Source organism: Rhinatrema bivittatum, chromosome 2, assembly GCF_901001135.1.
Source record: "Rhinatrema bivittatum chromosome 2, aRhiBiv1.1, whole genome shotgun sequence".
Classification (NCBI taxonomy): Eukaryota; Metazoa; Chordata; class Amphibia; order Gymnophiona; family Rhinatrematidae; genus Rhinatrema; species Rhinatrema bivittatum.
The window spans coordinates 422,112,286-422,121,227 of record NC_042616.1 but is presented as its reverse complement, the minus strand read 5'-3'; positions in this window follow the sequence as shown (position 1 = coordinate 422,121,227).

The window sequence follows — 8,942 nt, the reverse complement described above, 5'->3', positions numbered from 1 at the left end:
ATTTAGAATACCCAGGAGACAACTGCAAAAGACATCTCACTGAGTTCCAGGCCCACTTCAATGGCTATATTAGAGAGCGCCACTCGATCTTTGCTGGAAGCATATTAGCTTTAGCATGTAGCACCCCTAAGCGGGATGGATACTTTAGCTAGCACCAGGTGCACATAGAAAAAGAAAAAAAAAAGAGAGATGAAAGCCCCTTTCTGCACACAATTCCCCGTCGCTCCCTCTGTCTCTCCACTGACAGCATTTACATTCTGAATTCCAGGGCTCCCAGTGGGGATGGGGGAAATAATAAATTCCAAGGTCCTTTTGCAATAGTTCCGGTACAAGCCCCTCTCCATTCCTGGTGAACAGCATTAATAATTACCTCAGTCTTTAGCAACAACAGTAAGTGGTTTCCAATTTCATTCACCAATAGTTGATCTTGATGACTGCATAATATTTATAGCTTAATTTTTTTATTTAAATAAAGTCAATAAATAACAGGACAGCAGAAATATTTATAAACTTGGGATCTCACTCTTGTTCAAAGTCTCTTAATTCCTTGGAAGCACTCAAACACTTGAATTCTCTTTTCCAGCTACTCCAATTATCCGATTCCTCAAATTTACCCAGACTGAAAATAGTTCAATCCTCTTTCAACTCCCAATTTGAAACTCAGCTCCTTCCCACTGTTGGGTAGTCAAAATAAAATCCCAATATGTTATTAGAACGTAGTCCCAGTCTCATCTCTTTCCTAAAGTCTCCTGTAGTATTTTAGCTCTCCTAGTTATTATCTGATGGGCACTCAGCTCTGAAGATTCCCTCACTTGAGTCAGCTGCATACACAGTTCTAAATACCTTCAGCTCCTTTTAATTTTCTGCAATGGGCAGAATTCCCTTCTGTGATGATTCCTCCAGCCTTCAGGTTCTTCCAGAATGAAAGACACCTCGCTCCAATTGTTTAGGATACTGAGTCCCTGGTACCAAGGGCACTCAGCACCAAAGAACAAAAATAGACTCTAATTCCAAGAAAAGGGGAAAAAAATCAAAACAAGAGACAGAAAGGGTGAAAAAGCTTCTCAGTCTCCCAACAGTTAAACTAAAGTTGCAACTCATCTGCATCAGGTCACTGTCAGGTCCATCCTCTGAAGGAGAGATGGAACACTTCAGATCTTCCCTATCCCTTGATCCAGCCTCAAACAGGCACACCCCAATCCACTGTAGAAAGGAGGACCAGGCTCTCACAAGGAATTCTCCAAAACTGGATTAAAAGAGTAAAAACAAGCAGAATCAGATCAGATGGGAAGCTGATCCTACAAGGAAAAATTCCCCATTCCTTTCCAATAAAGAAGTGAAAAATTTATACAGCATGAGACAAGGGCTCCTGCCTGCTTGAAAGTCCAATTCAAAATCCACTATTTGCTTGAGGATGATAAACACCTAGAACACACCAACTGCAAGCCCCATATGGGGAATTAAAACCCAAACCTTTCTTCACTAAATCTACAATGGACCTCCCCAGCAACTTAGTATACTCCTTTTAGTGAGGGAAACCAAAGGTTCCCTACACACGTAATAAAGGTTAAATGGTTTCACTATTTGTTTTTCAGTTTACACAGGTGAATAGAAAAATTGGCTCACAAGCCAATTAAAAATGCAAACAGAATCTTAGGCATTGCTAGGAAAATAAAACAGGATATTATAATGCCTCTGTATCAATCCATGGTTTGACTGTACCTTGAGTACTGTGTACAGTTCTGGACACCCTGTCTGAAATAAAGATATAACAGAACTAGTAAAAGTAGAGAAAGGTGACCAAAATGATAAAAGGGATAGAACGGCTCCCCTATAAGTGAGGCTAAACAGTTTTGGGGCTCTTCAGCCTGGAGAAGACACATTTGAGAGGAGATATGAAAGATGTTTATAAAATCATTAGTGGAGTGGAATGAAAAAACAGAGAATAGTTATTTACCCTTTCAAATAATATTAGTATGGGGGGGGGGGGGGTGTCACTCTGTGAAGCTAATAGGTAGCACATTTAAAACAAATCAGAGAAAATATTTTTGACATCTGTTGCACAATTAAACTGTGGAATTTATTGCTGGAGGATGTGGTGAAAACAGTATAACTGGGTTCAAAAAGGGTTTGGACAAGTTCCTGGAAGAAAATTCCATAAGCCGTTATTAGTCATGTAGACATGGGAAAGCCACTGCTTATCCCTGGTATGAGCAAGGAGGATAGGATTTATTCTTTGGGATCCTGTTGGGTACTTATGTCCTGAGTTGGCCACTGTCAAGAAAACAGGATGGTGGGCTTAATGGACCATTGGTCTGACTCAGTGTGACGAAGGGGAGGTGGAATCCCCAGTTCCTACTCATCCAGGACAAGCAATGAAACACATACACAGAGAAAGACTAACACACAGGAAGCCCAGACCAGAGAGAAAACTACTGACAACTACATTTCCCAAACACCAAAACCACACACACAGATTGGTGGGAAGTAGGGAGGGATAAAGCCCGGAGTAGCCATGCCCCAAGAGAACCTCTTGATAGGTTGGGAGATGACTTATATTGGGAGGAGGCTGGGCTAAAAAGGGGAGTGTCAAATTAGAGGGGAAAGGAAGTGATTGAATGGACGGAGGAGCAGGAGGAAGCAGAGGAAGGTCCCGATCCAATGCATACACCACTGGAAGCTGTAGGAGAGTCTATGGACACAGAATAGGAGCCCTGCTCAGAGACGGCAAAGGTGAGAGTTCACAGAATCAGTTTTTGGTGTTTTGTTTTGCTTCCCTGCAAGTGGGAATATTGAGCTCAAAACAGCAGCATTGCTAATGACTGCTTGGACATTCAGAGTCCACAGTAGTTTGGGCTTTGGATGTATTCCCTGTCAAGAGAGAACACAGAGTCTAAGACTGCAGCGTTACTCTTGTTCTTTTAGTGACTGGATATTGAAGGCAGTTTTCTTGCTGGTGCTTATTTTTTTTTTTTTGTAATTAAAATTTTTATTGGGCCAATAGTGACAAAACATTAGAGAAAAACAATGTTTAAAAAAAAAAAAAGGCATGTACAAAGTCAGCCAAAGTTTCTCTCCCCGTTGCATAAAACCTCTCACCATCCCACCTCCCAACTATACTAGCGTCAAACAAAAAGTGTCACCAACCAAATCTTTCAAAAGCCAGAGACACACCACTGTTCAAAAGGTTTTCAAATGTTTTGCAATTTTTGAGCACAATCACTTCTGATCTCCGTCAAATGGCTTACAAAAGGAAGCCCTCCCCAAACGACATTGCAAGGAGGCTTCCCTGGTACTTTAAGACTCTTCCCCATCAAGGGCTATTTCACAACAAGCTGTAATAATAATGTGAAAAATCAATTTCCAGGTTTTAGCAGGCATATCAAGATCTGGAGGGGGAATGACCAACAACAACATCGTAGGGTATTTGGGAAGTACGCAGCTAGTAACGAAAAAAATCTAAGGAAGAATCCTATCCCAATATGTTTGAATTTTAGATGAGATCCACAAGATATTGAAAAAAAGAACCAACGCTCCTACACAGTCTCCGATAAAGATTATCTACTCCGGGATAGAGTTGCTGCAGTCTCTTAGGTGACAAATAACTCTTTAAGCAATATTTTATATCCACTTTTGATACCTACAAAACACCTCACCCAATCCTCCTCCCTAATTTCACCCCCTATATCTTTCTCCCAAGCCAAAATATGGTTTGGCTTATTAGACAGTTTCTTATTCAATATTGAATAAAGCTTTGAAATAAGACCCTTAAGTTTTCTGAGGGGAGAGACATAGTCCTTCAAAGAGAGACCAACCCTGCTGCAAATCAGACAGTATTTTCCCACACGATAAATAATGCCAAATTTAAAGACATGAGAAATAATCCCCAAATGGGAGAGAACATTTATTCACTAAGGGGGTCTTTTATCAAAGTGCTATATGGCATTTTTGCATGCGTTAAGAAGAGAGAGAGCCTAGCCATAATGCCTCACACTAGATAGGTATTTATATCTCTATAGGAGGCCCACCCAGTCACTCGAGTTGAGGTTTAGGTATTAGTGTAGGGGTTAGGGGCCACTTTGACATTCAAAGTGAGACATACAAACAGAACAGTGCTCTCTTGTGAAGATTTGATGACCTTCGGAGTGAGGAAATGCACCCAAAGATGAAATTTGTGCAATGTCCTCTCAACCTAGCTTGATGTCTCTCTCTCTCTCTGTCCCTCTCCCTGCCCCCCCCCCCCCCCTGTGGTTGTAGAAGGGCCTTGACAGCTAGGCTGGCTCTCCAGGAGCTTAAAACTACTAAACATGGTCCCCCCAGTGATTGTATGTAGGAAATACAGCAATTCTGGCACTTAAACTGCCTATTACCATAAAACATGCTCCATTTCCTATCACATGCAATTTTTAGTGCATTTTGATAAATCCAGGCCTAAATCAGCAAAAGGAACAAAATGGCTCAAAGTCCATAATTGTCCCACCTGACAAAGACTCAAATGTGCCTGCCTCCCAAAAACTGTGGACTGCAATCCTAGTAGACAAATCTTATTATGTGTAATATTAATTAGTAAAGAAAAATCTTTCCCACCAATAAATAAAGATTTCCATCTATCCCAAATTTTTAAAGAGAAAATTGTGAATGGACTTCCTAGCAAACTAGGACAGCGGGCATGCTTAGGAAGCCACAATAGACCTCTCAGAAGAGTTTCACCCAGCAACAATTGGTCAGTAACAACCCACTGTTTACTTGAAGTCATATTATGCCAATCCTGAAAAATATACATTTTTGCCGCCACATAGTAATGTTTTATATTGGGCACCCCTAATCCACCACAAAGCCTATGCTGAAAAAATACAGATTGAGCAACCCTAAGTGGTCCATATAAAACCAAAGATCTTGACATGTAGTAATTTAAAAGTCGCATCAGGGATTTCAACAGGTAATAGTGAGGGCTAGCACAAATGGAAAAAAAGCCAATAATAGCAAATGTTTTCCCTATGTAAAATAGGGAATAATTTCTCTCAGATTCTTCCTCTTCTGCCGTTTGACCAGAAAGATATCAATAAATATTTACATTTTATGACCTTTCCTGTTGTACTCGGGAGAGCAGTGGACCCTTGGGCCGGCCTGGAAGGAGAGAGTCTCTACCAGGAAGGCCGGGAGGCGGAGCTGGGACTGGAGAGGCAAGGTCTTCACCCTCGCGGACCCAGGGTCCCCCCAGGAGGAGCCCGTAGGGACTGGGCCGCAGGGACTACTACCAGAGGCCGAGGCGCCGGTGGCTACTGGAGCTGGGGCAGACAGTGTTCAAGAGTCTTAGGAACAACCCGGAGTCAGGAACCAGGTATCAGCAGCAGGACCGGAGGGCTGAGGCAAGAGAAGTCAAGAGCGGGTCCGAGGTCGTGGCAGGCAGCGAACAAGAGTATCAGGAACAAACCGGAGTCAGGAACCAGGTATCAGCAGCAGCAGAACAGGAACGCAACTAATTCGCAGAAGGAACCTCGTTGCAAGGCGAATCAAAGGAGCCAGACGCCCGGTAATATACTCTGCCGGCGTCTGACGTCACTCCGAGGGTGGTCCGGGATTTCCGGGTGCGGGGCCTTAACTGCCCTGCTTACTCTCGCGCGCGCACGTGGCAGATGCGGTGGGCGGAGTTTAGCGGGGCTTTCGGCGGCATCCCCACGAGGAGACGCCGAGACCATGCGGCCTACCGAGCCAGGGCAGCTGCGTTCCGTACCGCGGTCTGGAGGAAGGTAAGCGGCCCCGAGCCTGACCGAGGGGGAGGTGGTCGGGAGCGCAACACTTTCCAATCCAAGAGAACCCAGGTCTCCGGGGTGTTGAATTATAGCTTCCTTCACTGGGAAATCATGCAAGCATGCAACTATATCCCTAGCCACGATAGGCTTGGAGGCACGCAATGCTCTGTGAGCCTGGGCCACCAAAATGTCAGTATCCTTATTGGGGTAGTCACCTGCTATTAAAATAGCTTTGCCAATCTGTTTTAGCACGATAGCTGAATCAGCATACTCCCCAATCTCAGGGACACCTCGAATCCTAAAATCTCTCCTTTCAGATCTATTTTCAAGATCTTCATACTTGTCGGATATCCCCTCATACTGATTTTCAAAGTCAGTCACTGTGGTCTGCAGTTGCAGCAGGTTATTTGGTTCCTCCAGCTTATAGTCTGCCTCTTCCACCGGCTGTCCAATATCCTTAACATCTCCCCGGAGGTCAGGCGGCATTCCAAAAAAGTTCTGTTTTGACCCCCAGGATATCATTTTTAAGCTCCTTAAACCAGGAACGAAGTTGTTCCTTAAAGGCCAGAGTCTCCGAACTCACAGCCGCGACCGCATCTCCAGGGTCCAGCAGCGTCTCTGTAGCTTTAGCTGCGCCATTCCCTGCCATGTTGCTTGCTGTGTCAGAGAGGCCTCTACTCCTCGGATCGACCATTCGATGTCTCGTCGACTTGTGGAGGAGCCAGTGTATCTTAAAATAATTCTGACTCCAAATATTTCTGCTATTTCAGGTGCAAATGGGGCAGTTTATAAAGCTTAACGGGGATCTCTAAAATCAATTCAAAATGTACAGAAGTGTCACCATGACCATGAATGCAGCCATATATCGAAGGAACAATACAAATACAAAGGTATAAAAATAGAAAACTACAAAACGAATGAAAGAAATGTGATCAACCAACCACACTACAGTGTGCAACTTGCAGTTTTATGGGTGCAAAGACACACTTTTACTAGGATTCAGCTACTCATCCATACCATCTGCCCCTCATTCACACTCTCTCCAAACATCCCATACCTAATTACACTCGAACCCTCTCCCACCTTCACACACACTCTAAGTCTAGAAAAGTCCCATAGTAATAATGTCACACCTTTAAATGGAAGCATCACACCTGTACACTAATGCAAAACGCCAGGCACATCTTACCAGAAAGATTGTATGACTGAGCAGTTTAAAAGTTTGTGAAGTAACGTGCCATGTTCTGCATTGCATCTAGAACACATTAGAGAAAAGTCTAATTTCATATCATAGTGACATTGTCAATATGTGAATGATACAACACTTGGAATGCCATTTCACACAAAATCATATCAGTAGAGAACTTATGAATCGAGACACAACACCATTGAATATTTGTGACTGATACTTCATGTCCAGTACTTGGCTATAATATTTACTTAATGCAAGTATTCTAGAGGCAGGAATCTTTTGTTTTACATAGAAGATACCACTCTGAAATAGAGTTCTTCTCTTCCCCAATATCCTGTATTGCTTTGACAAAGACAAGCTCCTGACTGGCTGTACAAGCTAACCATTTTCTTGAATGCAGGTAATGCCAAACTTGCAAAAAGGCAAAAAACTGTGAATTTGGTAGCTCATACCTATCTTGAAGTAGGGGAAAAGACTGAATAATAGATTCATCATATCCATTTAGGTGCAAGATGCACTTCATAGAAACATAGACACATGATGGCAGAAAAAGACCATATGGCCCATCCAGTCTGCCCATCTGTCCAATTAATTTAGCATTATAATTCCCATCACTTTGTTAGAGATCCCCTGTACTTATCCAATGCTTTCTTGAATTCAGATAGGGGCAGATTTTCAAAGGGATACGCGCGTAAGTCCCGGGGCTTTCCCGGGGGGGGGGGGCGTGTCGGGGGCGTGTCGCATCATCGGGGGCATTCCGGGGGCGTGGCGCGGCTACGCGCATATCTATTCAAATCCGGCGTACTTTTGTTTGCGCCTGGTGGGCGAACAAAAGTACGCGCGGGTGTACTTTTATAAAATCTACCCCATACTGTTTTTGTCTCCATTTCTACTGGGAGGTCATTAAATGCGTCTACCACCCTCTCTGTAAAGAAATGTTTCCTAACGTTACTTGTGAGTCTACCCCCTTTCAACCTCATTATGACCCCTTGTTTTAGAGCCTTCTTTCCATTGAAAAAGACTCACCTCCTGTGCAGGGAAACCTGTGAGACATTTGAATGTCTCTATCATATCTTCCCTGACTAGCCTTTCCTCTAGTCTAGGGTATACATATTTAGATTGTTAAGTCTATCCCCATATGCTTTAGAACGAAGACCAGTGACTATTTTAGTAACCGCCCTCTGGACCTACTCCATCCTGTTTATATCCTTTTGAAGGTGAGGTCTCCAGAACTGTACCCAGTATTCCAAGTGAGGTCTCACCAGGGACCTATATAGGGTCAATATCACCTCCCTTTTTCTGCTGACCATTTCTTTCCCTAAGCAGCCATGCATCTTTCTGGCTACATAGGGAGAATGATCACACCAGAGGCACTCTAATGTTGGAAAAGTCACTATTCCCCAGTAGTGACAGCAACATGGAACAATGCCCCTCCAACCCCTACCAGGATCATTACCAGCGTCAGGCCAAAACACAAGCCCAGACCAATACATTGTTCTTAGCCATCTTACACAATTGGGCATGTAGTAAAAAAAGAGGGGACCAGGGACAAACCATACATCTATCATTTCTTTTTCACAGTATACATATTTCCCTGTGTACCACTCACCCACAAAGCATAGCTGGCACGCGACATTGTAAAATTTTAGGTTGGAGAGACTGAGTTCCCCACTCTCCTTCATATTAATTAGTTTGTCAAAACTAATTTTAGCTTGCTTACCTCTCCAAATGAATGCAAGAAACAAGGATTTAATGTGGGAGAGATCCTGACTTGTCAACCAGTGTTATGATCCTGCCCGCAGACCGGCCCCTACCTTTTCTGCCACATAGCCGGCGTGCTGCGGCCTTCTCCGCGGTCCGGACCGCCGCTGAGCCGTGCCTCCCTGCATCGTTGCGGCTATGGGAGCCGCTGGCTGCCTCTCTTCTCCTGCGCGGCTGGAGCCTCGCTGCCGACTTCTCCTTCGGACCTTAGAAAATCCCGTGGTAAAGGGGGGGGG